The sequence below is a fragment of the Nelumbo nucifera genome, chromosome 2 (genome assembly GCF_055504915.1).
Source record: "Nelumbo nucifera cultivar China Antique chromosome 2, China Antique-T2T, whole genome shotgun sequence".
In the NCBI taxonomy this organism is placed as follows: domain Eukaryota; kingdom Viridiplantae; phylum Streptophyta; class Magnoliopsida; order Proteales; family Nelumbonaceae; genus Nelumbo; species Nelumbo nucifera.
This window is the reverse complement of record NC_142650.1, coordinates 77432033-77453307: the sequence shown is the minus strand read 5'-3', so window position 1 is coordinate 77453307 and position 21275 is coordinate 77432033. Positions and strand designations below refer to the sequence as shown.

Below are 21275 nucleotides of genomic sequence, written 5' to 3'. Positions count from 1 at the left end.
TTCGTTGTCGGTGCAGCTTTCTGCCCCCCAACAACTGGTGAATCACTTCCTTTGCAGCAATGTCTTTCGGTCCTTTTGAAGGTAGGTCATTGAACTTTAAATGGGTGAGAGGGGAGGGCTCATCGCGAGACTAGGAGGGTTCTCAAGTCGAGACCTCAACATCTCAACCAGAGGCAGAGGTGGACGCCCAAGTGGAGGAAACCCCATTCGGTCATACCGAGTTGTCTGGCAAATACATAGTAGAGTTGTATACCGCCTACCAAATACCTCACAACCGAGGTGATGTCAGTGTTTTTGAGGAGGCACTGGTTGTCGAGTACATTTTCCCATGCACCCCTTTATTTCTGCGGTGCTTTTGTACTATGGTGTTTCTCTAGGCCAGCTTCACCCAAACGCAGTTCGGACACTTGTAGGGCTGATCTCCTTGTGTCATCACCTTAATTTTCCTTTAGAATTAGATATCTTCTCTGGGTTGTGTACTCTGAAGAAGGTCCCTTATGTGCCCTATTGTTTTTATCTTCCCTTCCGCCGCGGTTACAAGTTGTTAGACGACTTTCTCTTTAAGATCAAAGACTGGAAGAATAAATACTTCTTCCTTTCTCAAAGGACTGGCTGGAACATGGATACTATATGGTAGAGGGATTGTTGGAAGTTCAACGTAGAGTTCAATGAGGACATGCGACTTGAAGTGCAATGCTTCGTGCGTTAGGCATTTTCAAGTAGATAATTTCTTAGCCAAGTGTATGCTTATTCGGGCTGGCCTGAATCACGTAGGTAGGTTGGCTAACATTTCCCTTGTCTTTTTTAGATATGGTGAGCATGGAATCACTTTTGGTGGTAGCAAAGAAGAAGACGTCTAGGAAGAAGAGGAGGGTCGAATGCTCATCATGGGAGGGTACCTTGGTTAGTGCGAGGCAAGGTCAGTGGCATTCGCTCCTGGCGTCATCGACCTTGAGGTAGGCAGCGGTCCTATGAATGCTGATCAAGTTCCTTTGGATCCTACCGCCTCTTCGTTGCAGGTTGACCAAGAGGAACGTCCTATCGGTCCTTATCCTTTAGACATTCCTCGCTTCATTCCCAACATCAACATCTTTGTGCTCGACTGCCTTCACAATCCCCAGGTGGCCCTTCGTATGGGGTGAGGTAAGCTCCTCCTCGAGTATTGTCGCAGTATGGACCACGCTGAGGTTGGCACGAGGATGACTCGGTGCATCCTCTAGGTTTGTCCTTTTGTTTTCTGAAGCTTTTGTTCTCTTGTTTTGTGGTCTCTGTACTGATTGTTCCTTTCTTCTTTTGGTAGGTGAACACTATGGGTCAAGTGATGTTGGACCAAGTCACCTCAGCTTGGAGAGAGAGGCGCAAACTCTAGGTGAACATTGAAGCATCGTAGAGTCAGATGTAGGGGATTTAGCTCGGCACTGAGGAAGATCGCAAACGGTTCATGAGTTTGAGTGCTAACATGCAACGCGAGCTAAACGAGGCCAGGGAGACCATTGCTACTCAAGAACACCAGTTGGAGGAGCAGTGGACGAAGTATATGGAGGATATATGCCAGGCCGAGGTCATAGCTGTTGAACATTTCCGTTTGTCGCCCGAGTATGCCCAAGCACAGGTTGTCAACTCTGTTCCCGCAATGACAAAAGGCTTCAAACTTTGTTGTCACTATCTTAAATCCCTGCACCTTAATTTGACTTCGGCCATCTATCTGTTAAAGATGTGCCGGACGAGCTAGCGGTGCTGGTTGACAAGGAGCCTTCTCCTGATGAGGAAGAGGGGGAGGACGGCGAACAAGAGGGCGAGGAGGCAGACGATGTCGATGATGAGCTATAGGGTGGCATTGAAGAATAAGTCGGCCAAGATGTTAGATGTTTTTCTTCTCAGTTAATGTTTCCAAGAGCCTACACGCTCCTATCAGATATTTCTTAGAGCCTATGTGCTTCATATATTGCAGACTTTATTTTTTGAGGGTTTTCCTCTTTTTCTTATGTATCTACTCTGCAACTTCAATGAAATTCGCTTTAATACATGTTGCCTCTTCAATGAAATTTCAATCTTGCTAAGATATTATGTCACATGAACTATCTTTGGCTGACGTACCTGTACAAGTGGTTCGGCTTAGGGGCCTTAAGGCCAAAAAGGCAATTCGGGATTCCCCTTAAGTATTATTTGGCCGAGCTGCTGGGAGGTTGGCCCAAGTGCCTTAGTCCTGAAAGTGATTTGGCATCCCTTAAGCTTCATTGGGCTGAGCTGCTGGGAGGTCGGTTTGGGTGCCTTAGTGTTGAAAGCGATTTGGCATCCCTTAAGCTTCATTTGGCCGAGCTGCTGGAGGTTGACTCAGGTGCCTTAGTGCTGAAAGCAATTTAGCATCCCTTAAGCTTCACTTTTCATACTTAGTAAAATTTCACAAGTTCGCAGATGTAGCTTGAAACACTTCTTTCACAAATAGTATCTCCTCAAATTGTTTATATTCCATGCGTGGGGTACTAGCTTTCCCTCCAGTATTTGGAGCTCATATGCATTTTCACAGATTACTCTAAAGACTCTATAAGGGCCTTCCAAATTTGGACCTAGCTTTCCTACATCGGGTTCATGTACCATAACCTTCTGGAGTACTAGGTCGCCAACTCTAAATTGGTGTCTCTTGACTCAAGCGTTATAGTATCAAACCACTCGTTGTTGGTATGTTGCGGTCCGAGTGTAGGCAAGACCACGGACTTCTTCTACCAAGTCAAGGTTGGTCCATAGATCGTCCTCATTGGTTTCCTCATCATAAGTCTTGGATCGTAAAGTCGGCACTTCAATTTCCATTGGGATCACAACTTTAGTTCTGTATGTTAGGTTAAAAGGTGTTTCGCTGGTCACCATCTTAATAGTTGTTCAGTAGGCCCATAAGACATTGGGCATCTTGTCCACCCACAAACCTTTAGATCGGGAAAACCGAGCTTTAAGGCCATGGAGTATCGCCTTATTTGTTACCTCGGCCTGACCGTTAGCTTGGGGATGAGCGACTGAGGTGAAGTTCTGCTATATGCCCATCTCCATACAACAATTTTAGAAATTGATGTCTTCAAATTGCTTACCGTTGTCCGAGATTAGTACATTTGGTAGCCCGAATTTGCATACGATGTTTCTCTAGAAAAAATTATGCACGTTCCAAGCTGTAATAGATACCAGTGGCTCAGCCTCTACCCATTTCGTGAAATAATCAACCGCCACGACTAGAAATTTCCTCTGCCTGGTCATTGGTGGAAAGGGGGCAAGTATGTCAATTCCCCACTATGCAAAAGGCCATGGGCTAGTGAGATACTTCAAGTCAGCTGTAGGTTGGCGTAAGATGTTGGTGTGCTGCTTGCATTTGTCGCATTTCTGCACTAGATCAATCATGCCCACCCAAGTGTTCTCCATAGAGACCTTCATGAATTTCTCACAGTACTTTTTGGACCAATAGTATCATTGTCGTAGCGCTTTTTGGACGAGCGCCCTGCCCCCCAAGTGTTCTCTATAGAGACCTTCATGAATTTCTCACAGTACTTGGTCCACTTCAACTCGTCCTAAGCAGCGTAGGTAGGGGAGCGTGAATGATCTCCTGTACAACTAATCAACTACGATCACGTAGCGAGCTACCTATTGCTCTACCCTCTGGGCCACGTTATGCTCTTTCGGTAGGGTTCCATGCAACAGATAGTCAACAAGGGTATCCATCCAACTCTACTCTGTTGTTAGCACGGGGACAACCTCTTCTGCCACCCTTTCTACTATTGGGCGTGGCAGGTCTTCTATGTAAACTGACCTTTTCATAAAGACGATCGTGCTAGCCAACTTTGAGAGTGCATCAACTTCCGTGTTCTTTGATCTTGGGATCTGCTGGATATGCCAAGATTGGAAGTTAGGTAGGAGCTCCCTTACCTTGGCCAGGTAGGTTGACATGGCGAGCTCCCTAGCTTCATACTGTCCATTCACTTGGTTAACTACTAATTGCGAGTCATTGCATACCACAAGATTCTTAGCCCTGACTTCCTTCACCAATGACAGTCTGGCTATAAGTGCCTCATATTCAGCTTCATTGTTCGAATCTTGGAATACGAACCGGAGGGCATATTCTAGCTTTACCTCGCTCGGCCCATAGAGGATTAGTGCAGCCCCACTTCTACACTGGTTGGACAAGCCGTCAACATGGAGGATCCAGGGATCCTCATCCTAGGCCGGGGTTTCTTGGGTCAGGGCAGATGCCACATTGGTCAATGCCTCCAAAGTGGTTACTAACTTGGTAAGTTTAGGGTTTAGCAACAAGCTAAAGGTGCACTCAGCAACAAAATCTACTAGGACCTGCACTTTGATTGCTAGTCACAGCTCAAACTGGATGTCGTATTCACTGTCCGATTGCCCATTTCGTAAGTCTCCCTGAGACCTCGAGCTTCTAGAAGATTAGCCTCAGAGGTCGATCAGTCAAGACCACGATAGTGTGGGCCTGAAAGTAGGTTCTTAGCCTTCAAGTCGCTAAAACTAATGCAAAGGCTAGTTTTTCAATGTTTGGGTACTTAGTCTCAGCGACGTGCAGTGCCTTACTCACATAATATACAAGACGCTGCACCTTTTCTACTTCCCTAATTAGGACCAAGTTAATTACCTCATCACTCATAGAGAGATAGAGTTTAAGATCGCCCCTGAGCTCAAGTTTGGTCAACAAAGGTGGCGAACTTAAATACTTTTTTAGCTCATCAAAGGGGAGGTTGGCTAGTTAACTTTTAAAATCATGGTCCATTTAAAATCATGGTTCTTTTCTATGGTCTTAAAAAGGGGAGGTTGGCTAGTTAACTTTTGTACTTCTTTAATGGATTTGGGAGACCGCATGTCTAAGATTGCCTGGATCTTTTCCGGATTGGCTTCGATATGATGTCGGCTAACTATGTATCCGAGGAACTTGCCTAACGTGACACCAAATACACACTTGTTCGGGTTGAGTTTCATGTTGTATTTTCTCAAAACATTAAAAACACAATCTAGGTTGGCAATCGGAGAATTCAAAAACTTAGCTTTTACAACCATATCATTTGTTGGTAACGTGGTGATCTCATTGGTGGTTGGTTGAGTCTCTGAAAGCCTAGAGAAGGCAGTGGGAAAGAGAGAGAATGTAGGGAAGAGAGAGGAAGAGGGGAGAGAAGGGAGAGTCCCCTTGTGAGAAACCACAGGTCAAAGTTATATCCTCCTCCCTTGGGGAAGAGTTGTTCTCCCTTTTTATAGAGAGAAACCCAAAGCTTTAAGGAAAAGGATTTAAAAGGAGACATTTCCCGTCAGGAAAGGGGATCTTTTCTTTATGTTGACTATTAAGGGAGTATTATAGGGTTTCACCACGTGTCCAATGAAATCCTTCAAAGACAGGGTTTCCTTTCCCTTAAGGATTCTCTATGTATGCTACTTCTTTTTGTTACCATTTTATACTGACGTGGCGTGGGTAACGTCGTTATTTGCATTACTTACTTTTACTAGGCCCACGGGGCATCCTGTTATGCGCGTAATTTAAAGAGGAACGTGTATCTAATATTTATTCCCAATTGCACAATAATTCCACATTGGTCATGGGCCTGCGATGGTTTTGAGCTCATTGCAGGTTCGTGCACATCCAAAACTAATCGCGGGTCCGCGCATGTCTGAGACTTATTGCAATTCTATGCGTGTCTGAAACTCATTGCAAATTTATTCAAGACAAAGTTCATCACAACTCGTTTCGGGTATGAGTTTGTCACAATCATGTGATGAGTTATGAACTCATTGCAGACGTCCGATGAGTTGTGAAGTCATCACAAGCATCCGTTTGGTATTAATTTGACACATTCTATGCTTTGATGGTCTGAGCGACCACTATGTACCTACATCATTTACAAAGCATTCAATTTTATTCCCAATCAAGTCTAAAAAAACATTATTTACAAGACGTTGGAAGGTCACCCCAGTGTTTTTTAGGACAAAGGGCATGACTTTGTAACAGTACAAGCCCATCTCGGTTACAAATGCGGTTTTTTCTTCGTTGGTTGGGTCCATCAAAATCTAATTGTAGCTAGAGTATGCATCCATGAAACTCAACAGCTCGAACCCTAAAGTCGCATATACTGGGTGGTCGATTCTTGGAAGTGGGAAGCTATCATTCGGACAGGCTCTATTAAGGTCTGTGTAGTCGACGCACATGCGCCACTTGCCATTGACCTTCTTCACGAGTACAGGGTTTGCATTCTAGCTCGGATATTGGACCTCTCTAACAAAGTCTGTTGTAAGTAGCTTCCCTACTTCCTCATCTATTATCTTCCATCTTTCTAGGGCGAGATTCCTTTTCCTCTACCGGACCGGTCTGACTGAGGGGTTAACATTTAACTTATGAGTTATTATAGAGGGGTCTATGTCGGGCATTTCCGCTACCGACCAAGTGAAAACATCTAGATATTAAGTAGAAAACTTACCAGATTGGAGCACACTGGTTCTATAAGGCGAGCTCTTATTTGTGCTATCTTCTCTGGTTCGGCCTCTGAGACCGACACTAGGATAGTATCTTCCATTAGCTAAGCTCGTTCATTGATGTTCTTTGGGGGCAGCTCCAAGTCGACGTTGATGGATATTTTTCCTTTGGCTTTTAGTGATGCTATATAGCATTTGTGAAACTCCAATTGGTCGCCTCGCATAACTTTGATGCCTCCTGTAGTAGGAAATTTTATTGCTAGGTGGTAGGTTGACATTACCTCTCAGAGGGCATGCAGGATAGGTTGACCCAAGATGGCATTGTAAGGTGAAGGCGTGGGGACCACAAGGAATTCATGATCAAACCGGACTGTGTTGGGGGCAAGCCTGCTACAATTGGTACCCTCACCCGGCCAAGGGGTCAGACTACCTCTTTGCTAAAGCCAACCAAGGGTACGTCGGTTGGCTGTAAATCTTTTCTGCTAAGCTTCAATCGCTCGAACGCTTCTTGGAAGATGATATCAGCCATGAGTTGACCAAAATTCTTTTCACTTCAAAGTCATTTATTGTTCACTTTACTACCAGAAATGCAACATACGGGTACTGTATTCCGCGTGTGTCATCTTCAGGGAAGTAAATTATCTTTTCTCTATGATGGCGCTCGGGAAGGTTATTGTCATCATGTTTGAGGTCTTGAATTGAGCTTCTCCTTACTGAGGTGGTACACCCTACTACAATTGACCCTCTGGTGATCATGTTGATGACCCCCCTGATGGGTTGTTCTAGTGGTTGTTGGTCTCGGGGAGCTTGGTCTCTTTCCTACTTCCTGCTGGTCTTAGGTGCCTCCCTGCGTTGCTCAGCAGGTCGGCCTGTCTCTTCTCTTTTTATTAACTACTTTAGATACCCACAGCGGATCAACTCTTTGATCTCGTCCTTCAGGTTTCTGTAGTTCTCTGTGTCATGACCAATGTCACGGTGGAAATGACAATATTTATTTGAGTTCCTACTTGCTAGGTTGCCCTTCATCCTAGCCAACCACTTTACATATTCAGTTGTTTTAATGTGCATTAAAATTTCACCCCTTTTTGCATTTTAGGGCGGTATAGTTTCTATTTTGTATAGGTGGGGTTCTAGATCGCCGACCTGATCTTGAACTCCAGTGATGGGACTTGCTCTTTCTTCTTGGTAACTTGCTTTGCTTGTTGTGGGGTGACCAACTTCTTTTTGTCGACTTACTCCTTTGTCACTGCTTGTTTCTTCCTGCTTCTTCTTCTATTTGCTTCCTTTTCTTGGACGGCTCTAATCGGGATCCCAATGCTTCTTCTGCCTTGGTGAACTTATCTGCTTCGGCAAGGAACTTCTTCATAGAGGTCGGAAGGTTCAAATCAATCTCCTAGTGCAAGTTAGGGTGGTGAACACTGTTTACTACTTTGGTGAGCTGTACCACTGGGTCAAGGTTAGGAATTTGGAGACGTTCCAAGTTGAACCTTTTGATGTATTCGTGGAGCATCTTATTTGGTCGTTGCACAACGTTCAGTAGGCAGGTCACAGATTTAGGACACCTTTTACTGGTGGCAAAGTGAGTAATGAATAGAGTAGCAAACTGATTCTAGCTTTTTATAGAGCCAAGGGCCAATCTTGAGTACCACAATCGAACTGTGTCCCAGAGGCTTGTTGGAAAAGCCATGCATAAACTTGCATTGTTGGTCCCGTGGAGTTGCATTATCGCCTGGAAGCTGTCAACATGGTCCACAGGGCCTATTGTTCTATTGTATGATTTGAGACTGGGGGCCTTGAAATCTTTAGGCCGAGGAGCTGTAAGTATCTCGGGGGCCAGTGGCAAGGTGCGAGATATAGGTCACCTAGACGAGGTGCCTGCCTGGCTAGTTTCTTTGTTTTCATTTTTCTTGTCCATCACGCTTACGGACGGAGCGAGCTGACTTTTCTTTTATGTGATTCTGCAAGAGAGAGCGTTAGAGTGCCTGGGTTGCTTTTACCCGGGGTGGGCACTCCGATGCTTAAGTCAGCAAAGAGTTCTTAGAGATTCTTAAAAGATTGGAGTGTGCAAGAGCTTAATCACACATACCTCTTGAAGTGAAAATGAGACCTTTATATAGGTGTGAGTGATCTGAGACCTCTTGTAACAGGTCCTTAACTCTTGTTGGGCCAATTCCATTAAGTCGCGGTAGAATAATGTCGTCGGTTACATAATCTACGCAGAGTGCTAAGGTCCATCTAATTGACTCTGATGCGCGTGATGCAGGTAGGTTGGCCCAACAGTTGACTCATTAATACTCCGAAGAACTCAGTCTGGCAATGGATCGATGTGACAAGTCAGTAAGCATGACTTGTAGGTCGCCGATAGTACCTTTCTTAGCTCGGCCAGTCTTTGAGGTAGGTCATTCCCTTCTCGGAGGTCCTTCAGGTCGGCTGGGCTAAGGTACCTTAGGTCGGCCCTAGTGAAGAGCTATTAGCCGATCTGCTGAGGTGATCCACTTACTCAACGCCAAGGTGTTACTTGGAATCCACATGTCATGATGCAATTTGGAGGACTAAAATACCCTTCATCATATACATGTCAATATCATGTCATATTCTCTTTTGAACTGAGAACTGTTTGGTAATTACTATCATGTTTTATGAAACATGATAAGGGTACATCTTCAATTTTAGGGGAAGTAGTTTACAACATTCCTTTGTGTATAATAGGATGGTACTTCGCCACCATCAGTTGGATTTTGTATAATAGGATGGTACTTTCATTTGCAGACAAACCTTTGAATCAACTACTTGTACTTACCATCTTCTTGACTTTATTTCCCTTGAGTCAAGAAGATGTGGAGTATTATATTGACCCATATTCTTTAATGTTTATAAGTTAAGACCCTTGGAAATATTTGTTATACATCAATCATGTAGTGTGAACCATTAGGGGACAATTTTAGATAAATTCATTAGTATATAGAAAGTTCTTCAAAGAGATTAATACAAACACTAGATCATTCTCATTTTCAGTTTTGGAGGACCCCCACTCGTATTCCCGATTTCCTACTAACTTTCCTCTACTCTCTTCTCTACTAACCCAATGGTTCCATCTAATCCTTTCTGTTAGATACTCTTTTAGAAAAAGTATCTACTTTTATGCCTTAATTAACCCTTTCTAAAAATAAAAAAAAAAATTCTATTTTATTTATACACAAACTCCGCTTACCTGTTCCTCCTCTTTGCCTACATCGAAATTTTACATTGTTTTGTTTAATGCCTATTGTACGAAAAGCCCCTTTCCTATCTCTCGTGGGATCAAGAAATAATTTCTCAACTTATTCAGCTTTTTAAGTCATACGATTGTAGGCTTAAAACATATAAAGGATCAAACTAACTTTTTTGGGGTGTTGATTCATTTGACGTCGCACTTGAGTTATGAGTCAAAGAGGTTCGATGTATAATTTTGATGCAAATAAGACCGTTGCATTAGCCATGGTTTTCAAAACTGAACTGGACTGGACCGGATGGTCAGACCGGAAAAACTGGGAACCGGTCACCTGACCCATTCTGTTTTCCCCCCAAAATAACTTCTTTCCCCAAAATCGTTGATTTCTGTCAGCAAACCGCTGAAACGGCCGGTTAATTGTTCGAACGGTTTTGACCGTTTTTCAAATTGATCATTTGGGTTATTTTTTTTGTCAGAACAAATTGACCATTCGGGTTGAATGATCGAACTGTTCGAACCAATAACCGGACCCGTGACCGGTTCAGTTTTAAAAACCATGACATTAGCAAAACACATTTCATTTACCGTATATAAAGATTTTAAGCAGTATTGCATGAACCTATCTAGAAGAAATCAATAAACTATTTAAACTTAAGGCACCAATAGATAAGGTCAAAGGGATCATGATAGATATAGATAATATTGAAAAGGTTTTGGATTGTGGGAAAATTTTGAATTTCTGGCAGATAAAATAGAAAACTAGTTGAAAGTGCATAGTTTCCTGTGGTAGGAACAACATATACAGAAAATGTGGCTTCAGAACCTTGGCTTAATATTGATTCTTGGAAGTACTATCTTGTTTATTATCATTTTACTTTGATTTTTGGCAAAAAAAAGAGATTCAAATATTGATGGGTAGGACGAAAGAATTAATGGAACTTTTTTTTTGTGTATAATTAAAACAATTGGTTTGGAGTGTGGCTAGAGATACAGATAATATTTTCTTCATCTATAGAGAAATCAATATATAAAGGGGTTTTCCTACATCAAGCACAATAGAAAGTTTCAATAAACATGAAGAGTAGAGAGACAATAGGGAAGATGAGTTTTGGCATAAACAAAATAGTTGTTTTATTCACAACAGATAGTTTCAACGAACTTGAAGAGTAGAGAGAGAATAGGGGAAAGGAGTTCTAGCATAAACAAAATAAATGTTTTATTGGGTTAATTAATGCATAAGGAATTAATATTTTTTAGAACGAGTATCTAACAAGAGGATAAGGTATTGGTTATATATATGAAGGTATTGGTTATATATATGTTACACTTAGGGGTTTTTTTTTTCAGATTTTGAGAGGGGGAAAGTTGGTCAATGGGATTTTGGTTCCCATTGATGAAGAATCCCATGTTCTTTTTTCAGATTTATGTGGGGACCAGGGAAAGTTTTATTTTCCTGGGTACGGGTAAGTGATACCCATCTCCTAGGTGGGTAAATAATTTTCCCACCTAGGGGGAAAGTTGCCAACACTTGAATAGGACAAAAGTGTCATTTTTAATAATGGATTTTTATGGCTAAAATGGTCATTACCTTATTTACATCAAAAATAAAAGAACATGGGTCAATGCACTTACCCGAGTATGTGTTGCCTAGGAAAAGCTTACCCAGGTAATTGCATTTACCCGGAAAAATAACTTACTGAAAAGCGAATGGAGCCTTAGTAGGACTCTTGTAACATGATCAAGGATAGTAGGAACCATTTTATTAGTTTAGTAGAGAGGAGAGTAGAGGGAAGTTAGTAGAATGTCTTGATTGCCCCACATAGATATTGACTTCAAAATTCACAAATTGAAGAGAATATATAAGATTTACCTAGTGCATACATATATATTACTAATCTTTTGAGCAAGAAAAAATTGTTAGTCCAAAATAGACCTAGAAATCGGGTCGAGTTAAGCTGGTTTCGGGTTGGGACAATGGGTCATGTCCCATTGATGTTTTTCTAGGTCATGTCCCTTTTAGCTCAGATCACTAGAAAGGAGACCGTAACGCTTTTTTTCAGGTTGGGTCGGGTTGTATTTGCTAGTTCGATTGATGTTTTTCTAGGTCTAATCCAAAATATATAATATGAAATAGGAACTACCTACCAACTAATGGTAGCTCAGGTGGTAGGTTCTCTAGGCTTGTTCCGAAGATCTTGGATCGAATCTTGTTTCCACCAAAGTTAGGGGTATTGACCCTATGTGTTTTGATGATAACAAACTCATTAAGACTACTAATGGTGTGATTAAGTGCATAGTTATCTTAAGTAAGATTTTCTAAGCCTTAATTGTATTAAATGCATGCTTGCTACCAAATATGTACAATACAAAACCTTGTATTTTGCATTATTTTGTATGCATTTGCACTATACGTATTTGTATTTGTACTCCTTCCAAACTGAGCATAAGTTTCATGTTCTCATCACCATCATCAAATCTCTCCAAATGAGGACACTCCAAGAAAAATCAGGTATGACAAAGCTACTATAAGAACTCAAAAGATTTGGAACTACTCAAATGACTATTTGCTATAACAAATCATTAAGGAAGAAGACTACATCAAGTTGTGCTAAAAAATGTTAGCTTTTAGGATCTTGATGTAATCAATTGGATAAGATGCACTCACTATTATGCTTAAAAAGACTGAATTCAGTTTTAGACAACCTTAGAGACCAAAGGCTATAACAAGTTTGTGTGAGTGTCGAGAAATGGCTCACTTGGCACTAATTTGTAGTCGCCACCCATCAATTGTGTGAAATGGAGGTGATGGGGCCTCCGGGAATGGTATCAAGAAAATCATTTTTCATTTGTAGTGACTCCAAGACCCGAGGCACTGGTTAAACTAGTCCGAGTAAGACTTGGATGGGAGAGGGAAGGGGTTAGGCACCCCTCTCCCAGGTCCAATAGGTGGGGCCCACATGGGATCTCAAACAAACACACATAGATAAACGAAATAACAATAAAGAAAGCAAACACAAGAAGAAGCCAACATCAAAAGAAAATCCTCCCTATTTTATTGTTACTGTTTATTTTTTTTTCTTATTTTTTATATTCTTATATCTTTTTTATTTTGTCTTTTTTGTTTAATTATATTAACTATTTATATCTTTTTTGTTATTTTTCTATGGAACCCTATTTGTATATTTATTTTATGGAATTATTTATTTATTTATTTATATTTTCAATTTTTTGAATCTTTTATATTTTTTACTTTTTTCCCTTTTTTTGTTTTTATTATTCTTTATTAATGTTTCCCTTTCAATAGCTCATTTCCTTGTCACCTAAGTATGGATAAATCCATCTGCTAACCCCCCCATTTCCCCTTTACTCAAATTATTCATTAGTCTATTTTATCATTATTTTTTTTATTTCATATTGTTATTACTATTTTTTTATTCTCCTCTTCTCTTTTTATTTCTTTTAGCATAAGAACATGACTTTCAATGACCGGGAAAAACTTACTTTAGTCTACACCAATTCATGGGTCGGGTAGCCCGACGGGCTGGCCCGGCCCAGCCCGGCCCGTTATTAAGTCGGGCTTGGTCATAATTTTAGGCTCGCGGGTTCAAACTCGGGCCTAAAGTACCGGGCCTAACTTTTTTCAGGTCGGGCTCGGGCTTTCTCAAAAATGCCCGAGCCCAACTTGATACAATATATTAAATAATAAAAATATATTTTATTTAATAAAAAATATATATACAATATTTTGCCTTTGTTCTTCTCTTTTTTTTTCCAAGTAATAGTGAGATGTTTATTATTTTTGAGTTTTAAAGGTTTTTAATATAAATAAAACACTTTTTATTGAATAAAGAAAGAAAAAAAATTCTGTTTTCAAATTTCTAGCCGAGCTTGGGCCCGGGCATCGGGCTTTATATGAGGGCCGGGCTCGGGCTCAAGACTTAGGCCCGATAGTCAGGCTGGGTTCGGGCTAAGGCCCGAGTGTATTCTATTGATACATATACAAAGCCCGGCCTGAACCCGGCCCGGCCTGGCCCATGAACAGGTTTACTTCAGTCTTCTCCAATCTCCATTTATACCAAATAGCACAAGTCTGAAATTCATCACGATTATGAGGGCCTAAGCCACACTATCCTTTTAATTCAAACAAAACCATTCCGATAGACAGTGAAATAGCATTAGAGAAATTGGATTGAACAAACTATCTACCAGCAAAATCTGACAAAATCGCATGCGCAATCCAATTGTAAAGACCATTAGATATAGCCAACTTCCGTTAATGAAATGCCTGGGAAAAGGAGATGAAATTGGACGTGCAGCAATCGATCATGTGCTCAAACAGAGCTTAACCCTTAGAGAACAGAAACTTGAAAATGCTATGAAACAAAATACGTTATCTAGTTTCATTAGAAAAATGATAATTGAAAAAAAAAAAAAAGTCAGAGAGATTGCTGGTCTTCTCTCTGAATCACTAAATAAACACGAAGATCAGCTTCATAAAGGGGAAGACCATGGGGGGACTGAGTTGGTTTCGATGTTTTCACGGAAACCAATTCAGCAGCGGCTTCATTATCGGCTCCGGCAACCATTCTGACCACCAGTCATCCCATGATAACTTGGAGGAGAGAAATAGCAAGAAAACCGTGAGAAAGATCAAGGAGAGGATGACTTACCTAGTATGGGTTTGGGCCTGAATTCACACGGCGGAATAGAAGAGTTTTAACTGATCATGATGGATTATCACCTTCGAGCAGAGATGGCTACGGTGGAAGGTGATCAAAAATAAGGGAAGCGAGACGATCTCTTAACCGTGAGCTCCTCTAACTGGTTAGCAGTGGAGTTTCTGATAGCAGTTGCGACAGCTTACTCTGTTCGAATGGCAAGATCTAATAGGGAGTCGGGGGCACGGTGAATGGTTTGAGAGGTCGAAAATGATAGAGGAGTAAGGGAAAGGGTGAGGAAAGAAAATGAAACAAAGAATCGGTGAAGTGTATGCCGGGAACGAGTGAGAATGGGGAAGAAACGCGTCGCCGTTGCAACTGGTTCAAGTTTGGTGGTTGAAGACGATGAACAGGGTCTTTGATCGGTTCTGTGGGTTTGTTGGTCAGTACGGAGATATTCTCAATGCAAGACAGTAAATGCTGCTCGAATGGGCAATTTGGTAATTTTACAAAAATAGGGTATTTTAGTTTAACCAGGTATAAGGGGTTGGACCGAGGTTCGTAATGGATGGATGGGATTTTGTGCTAGAAAATGGAGGGACGAGATGATTTTTAGGTGTTCACAATGATATGAACGAAATCTTTTAAAATGAAGGGGCAAATGAGGGTATTTTTTGTTAAATATTTGTAGGGAGGGGATTTTAGTCATATCAGATCAAATGGTGGGGTCAGATTGGCCCAAACGGGCCCAGATTGGGTAGATAGTGATTCGGTTAATTTGGAGAACCCTTTTAGATAGGAGTGCAATCAATGGTGGTTTTGGTTAAAATTTTGGAGGATAAGGTTTTTGGGCATTTCAGATTGAATGGTAGGGTTAGATTGGCCCAACTAGGCCTGGATCAGGTAGGTAGGGATCAGTCAATCTAGAGCTTTGAAACAAACTTTGTGTGACAAAGGGGAAAACAAGGGTATTTTATTGTCAAATTTGCTTGATACCAATCATATGGCCCCGATCAACCCCCGTTCACACCTCAATCCTCATATCAGAGACCACCATTAAACCCCATACAACCTAGAATGCTTACCCACAAAATCCCAACTCAAATTTTCCCTATTTACCCTCTCATCAAATAAAGATTTCATTTTGACCCTTCTTATTAGCTTAAAACACCCACAAACCAAATTCCCTTGATCCAAACAGATTCGAACCAATCAAATCACACCATAAAACTCTCGATACACCAAAACACATTCCCATAAAGTTTCAGCCCAAGATCCCCTCGTTTCCCCTTCCATCAAACTAATATTTCATTCGAGATCTACTTGTTGACTCAAATTCCTATAATCTTGACCCCCTGAACCAATCAGATATCACAATCAGATCCTAGACATCCCCAAATACCCACCTACAAAATTTCAGCCCAAATACCCTTGTTTGCCCCTCGATCACACACATATTCTATTTTGAGGCTTTAGATTGATTGAATCAAGCCTTTTCCAGATCTGCCTGACCTGGAGCCCAATTGGCCCAATTTGAGACCACCATTCACCTCAAACTGCCCAAAAACCCTATCGTATGAAATTTCACCCAAAACTACCTTTATTTTCCCTTTCATCGCACCAAGATTCCATTTCGAAGCCCTAGATTGACTAAACTAGTGATTTTCTAGATCTGCCCCATCCAGGCCTAGTTATTCCAATCCGACCCCACTAATCAATCCAGGACATCCAAAAACCCCACCCTACCAAATTTTAGTCAAAAACACTCCAATTTACCCCTTTATCAAAAAATAGTCCATTTTGGCCAATCTCATGGGTCCACCACACACACAAACCCACACTCTATGATGAGACCCATCTCAACCGTCCATTTTTTTACTCGGAACCACCCACCATTGGATCAAAACCCTGGTTTGACCCCATTGGACTGACCTTAACCCAGACCACCAAATTGCCAAAAGCTACTTCCGAGTTTCCTAAAAATTACAAAAATGCCACCGCACCCATTTATATAAATAAAGTCAAGTTAAACGATTAAGGGTAAATTTCTTGAACTACCCTTATGGTTTAGTTAACGCTACTCCAATTGTTTTTAACAATTGACTAACTCTACCTTAGGTCCGTTAATATTCTGTCAAAACTCATTTACACATGATATTTTCTTAAAACTCAATTTTACCCTATATCTCTCTTCCCCTCTTTCTCTCTTTTTCACCAATGCGAGGATTCTCAAGAAGACGATGGCTTTGCTATGCAGGCGGCGAGAGATGGGGTCCGTTGCAACAACGATGAAGTTCAGTGCCAAATCATGACTTTGAGCAGATCATTGGAGGAGTTCACTGCCAAATCATCTGGGACCACCAAGATGAGGATTCAAGTCTCTTTGAATTTGCAGTTATTGGACGAGTTCCTTCCTGAAACTTAGAAAATAAAGGAATGGACAAATGATTTGGCAGTGGACTCTACGGTTTCCGACTGGGCAACGGAGGTTTTAGCGGCGAATATTGGTAGTGGCAATTCCAGCGGCGGTTCCATCGGCGAAGGTTCCAGCAGTTCCAGTTTTTTTATTCTCTCCCTTCTCTTTTCCCTTTTTCTCCCGGTGGCATGGCCTTAGTGTAACGTTCAAGCCTTCAAGGTCAGCTTCTGCCTTCTCTTTCTTCTCCCTTAAACGAACAGTACTCCCAAACGCCAAGCCATCTCTACCTGAACCCATCTTCCCACCTTGCTTCATCGCCAATATCTACTTTAGTTGGCAATTACTCTCACCTTGAAATAGATGCTATTTTAAGTGATCAATGGGAAGATACCAATACGGGGGTTTTCTATGAATACGGTTGATCATTTCCCCCTTCTATATGGGTTTGTAAGGCTGGATCTGTGTAGCTATTTGGATTCTAGCCACTGGTCGGCAGTGCCCCCTATGGCTCTGTCTCGGGTGGCTAGAAGATCAGTGTTCCAGGTAATCATTGTTAATGACTCTACAACGGCATCTCAAAGACGAGGAAGGTTGGGTTCCTCAAAAGGGGTCGGGGTGTACTCTGCACTGGGTTATTTAACCCCTTGGATATGACAAAGCTTACACCCAGTTAACAACTCCGCATTGGGTCAAGTAAAATTCATCACCATGAAGATTTGTTCCGCAAAAGGGTCTGAATTTACCCGTTGGGTTGAATGGCGGTGGCTTTGCCAGACAACCCCTCTACACTCAATTAACAACTCTGCACTGAATCAACCATATTTGCCCAATTCCAAATGTTTCCCCACAAATGTGGTTAGAGTTTTGATGAACCAATGTGTCTTTTTCCTTTTTCTTGTTTTATTTTGAAAATTTGAAGAAGAATAAAGGGTAAAATAATTTTTTGTCTTTCTATTAATAGACGCTAACATTAAGAGAAGTACTAGTCAATTGTCAGAAATAGTAGGGTAGCAATAGTAAATTTTCAAACAGTTAGGGTACACTTAGTCAATTAGCTAAACCATAAGGGTAGTTTAAGAAATTTACCCAATGATTAAACCTAAGGGCACTGTTCATTTCCTCTTTCATTCGAAAAGAGCAGAGCGACGGCCCGATCCCTTCTCTCTCTTATCGATTTTCTTTCCCTTTCTCTCCCCTCCTCATTTTCTTCTTCTCCTTCTTCCTCTTCTAGTTGTTCTGTTCCGTCCAGATCATTGTTCATCATCTCCCTCCTAGAGATGAGGAGTAGAGTAGCAATCACAACAACCTCCTCTCCTCTAACTCCTCTGTGTTCCTTCACATTATCCATTGTTTTCTTTTTGCACCTCCATTTCCATCTTCCTCCTAGATCATTGTCCTCTAGTCACCATCCCTGTCAGCTAGAATGAAAGAATCGCAGTAGTGCCATTATTTGTCTTGTTCTCCATTCCTCCTAATGGCGCGCGATCTGGATGCTCCTAGATGTAAGGTACCTCGGATGTCTGTTGCCAAGTAGGTCGCTCGAACTGCAAAGAAAAGGAGGATCAGAGAACCCGGGGTGGCTAACCCAGCGAGGTCGCTCCGATGCTTAATTCAGTAACTGTGATATGTGAGCTGAGGGTTTGAGAAATAGGAGAGATAGAATGCACTTAATCGCGCGTAGATGCCCTTATATATTTGAGTTGTCATGGGTCTCATGAAACGGCTTTGAGATCCTTGGCCCGCGTAGATGGGATCCGTTCCGCTTTAGAAGGTGAGTAACGTACCAGTCAATGAAATCTATCGTTACCTTCCGATCCAGACGGGGAGAGGATAAGGCTTGCCATTACACAATGTGATCCCGGGAGATTTAGAGTCCGCTGAGAAGCTTCTGGATTCGATTACATGTCACTTCGGTACTCGGGTGCTGAAGTGGCTTTGGTACCGAGGTGCCCAAGCACCCGGGCTCCCGATCTGCTGATAAGGCTCTCCTTGCTGATTTGTTGTCCTACTGGCAGGTCAGTCCTTCACTTACTAGGTCGGGCCAAATCACCCCTCATTAATTGCCCCCCACTCCTCGTGCCAGGGGTCTTGACCCGGCACAGGGAGTTAATGACGAGCCCAGGTGGATTTGGCATGATGTCTAGAGGGTACAGAGGGTGGATCTTCGATCGGACTTGTACGACCACTTGGCTCAACTAGGAAATGAGCTAGATCGCATATCAGATACATGCGGACATCATGCCATTTATAAACTCCGCGGACGTCTAAACACGTGCTCAACTGATTTCAACCTCGGGTGGCGTGCAACCGGTTTTTATAGGAGTCGTTGGATCATGTAGATCTTTGCCATTGAAGCTCGGATATGGTGCCTATGAATAGGGGCCAAAGGGCCCATTTTTATCGCCACAAACCATGTGATTGAGTTCTTTGAGATTGCATCAAAGTCTCCCAGCTCGGTGTCAACTATCCCCGTGTCCGAGGTCATCCTACTTTCTTCGGTCTTCTTGGTGAGTTCACCTTTCCTTGTCTCTAATTTCATTGTCCTATTCCTTTAGCTCAGAATGTCTAGTGTTAGTTTAGATAGCCTTATAGATGAAAGTGGCGAGTCTGTTGGGGCCGAGGTGGGCACCTCGGCGTAGGCCACAGAGTCCCATCCTGCTGAGGTAGATACCCCAGCATAGGATGTGGACTCCAACCATCCAAGGCGAACTCACCTCGGCAAGAACGCGCGACCTTTGGCAAGTCAGCCTCTACTTCGAGTCGGGGTCGGTCTCCGAACATCTTTGGCCCATCTTTAATGATAGCTGATAAACTCTTATCCCTGGTAGCTTAGTATAGGCTACCCGATAACCTTGTGTATAGCATTCCCTTAGGCAATTTTCCTTGGAATCACGATCACGATGAGATCGTGGTTTTCGAGGAGCAGATCGTAGCTGGGCTATGTTTCCCACTTCACCCTTTCATAGTCGAAGTGGTCAAATTCTTCGATATCGCCATAGACCAGCTCCATCCCAACCCAATCTGTAATATTGTAGGCACCATCTCCCTTTTTCACGACTATAACCGACCCTTAGACCTTGACATCTTTTCCTCAATCTTGTCCATAAAGATGAATTCAGCATGTGTTCTCCTCAATCTTGGGATCACGGCATGGGAAGAAGTTCGACCTTGGGTGAAGCTCGGGCTGTAGTTTGAAAACTTTGTGACCAAAGAGAAGCTCATACAAGTTGGGCTTAGTCCTCTTGGTAGGTCACCATCATGATTGCCATACTTACTTTCTTCGTCTTGTTTTATCTTGATCTGGTGACTTACCCTGTTTGTTACCTTTTGCAGTAGCCATGGCTGATATTTCTATCGTCGAGCTCTTCGCGAGTATGAAGAAGGGGAAGAAGAAGAGGGCCTCCAAAAAGGCTCGTCTCCACAAAGCCACCACCACTTCCGATGTCGACACCGCTGTCCCCGAGCATCTCCTAGTGGCCAAGCACCCACCAGTTATCGACTTGGTCAAGGAAGACCAAGGCAGAGCTTCTCCGCCTCACCTACTTGAGGAGACCCCAGCACACTCAGGTGGCCACCCCTTCGAGAGATGACTCCTCCTAGGCAGCACGGAGCATTCTGACACCAAGGTTTGATCTCCTCAAGAGCAAGGAAGCGGTCTTCTTCGAGGAGGTTGTACATTGGGTCAATCTGCCAGTGTTTCAGCTTGGGGCTAGAGCGGCAACTCACAACATGGTGGTACGTACTTAAACCTGGGACTATATTCTTCATGCCTCTTTCTTGATACATAGATTTTTTTCCTTCTTTTGGCAGGTGAATTTCGCAATCCATGCATTGGCTTATAAGTCCAAGGTGCAGCTAAAACGGGCCCTCCAGGCCGAAGAGACTTTGTGGAGCGTTCTACGCGAATTCGATTAGGTTCACAGCGAGATCCATAGACTGGAGAAGGATGCACGAGCTCAAAAGGAGCTGATTGTGCTATTGAGGGAAGAGACAGAAGAAGCTCAAAGAGGAGAGGGAGGCCCTTCAAAGAGAAAAGGAGAACCTCGAAGCGCTTATAAAGGAGCGCACGGAGATCTTCACCAAAGCGCTGAAGGAGTTCAAGGTCAAGGCTATCGAGGAGTACAAGTCTTCGGCGGAGTAGCGTAATTTGTTGATCGAGACCGGCACGACTGCCTATCGCAAGGGCTACAAGCTCAGTAGGTGGTTGACGCAACGTGATTTCTCCGAGCTCGACCTCAGCGCTATTACCACATCCCGGGTTACCGAAGAGATGGTTGGGGAGGCTGCTAATGACCCAGACTTCGAAGAGGAGAGTGGTGACGACCTCCTTGAGGAAGAGACAGTGGAGGAGGGAGAAGGGGATACTACCGCCGAGGACCGCATGGAGACCAACCTTCCTACCGATGCTGCTATTGGGAACGAGGAGCCCCATATCAACTGACATCTATTTGCCTCTTTTTTTGGACCCCCTACACATACTTGATGTCCCGAGCCTCTGAGCTCGGTTACATTGTTGTAGTCTCTTGTTTTTTTTTGCCATGTA

At 42.7% G+C, this 21275-nt stretch overlaps 1 long non-coding RNA gene across 1 annotated transcript; it reads left to right on the top strand.

Annotated features, from left to right (window-relative positions):
* Positions 1-16512: 16512 nt before the first annotated feature.
* Positions 16513-21275, top strand: LOC148802343 (uncharacterized). The gene is made up of 3 exons (XR_016082839.1): positions 16513-19977; positions 20066-20467; positions 20543-21275. It is a non-coding gene; the product is annotated as an uncharacterized LOC148802343 (long non-coding RNA).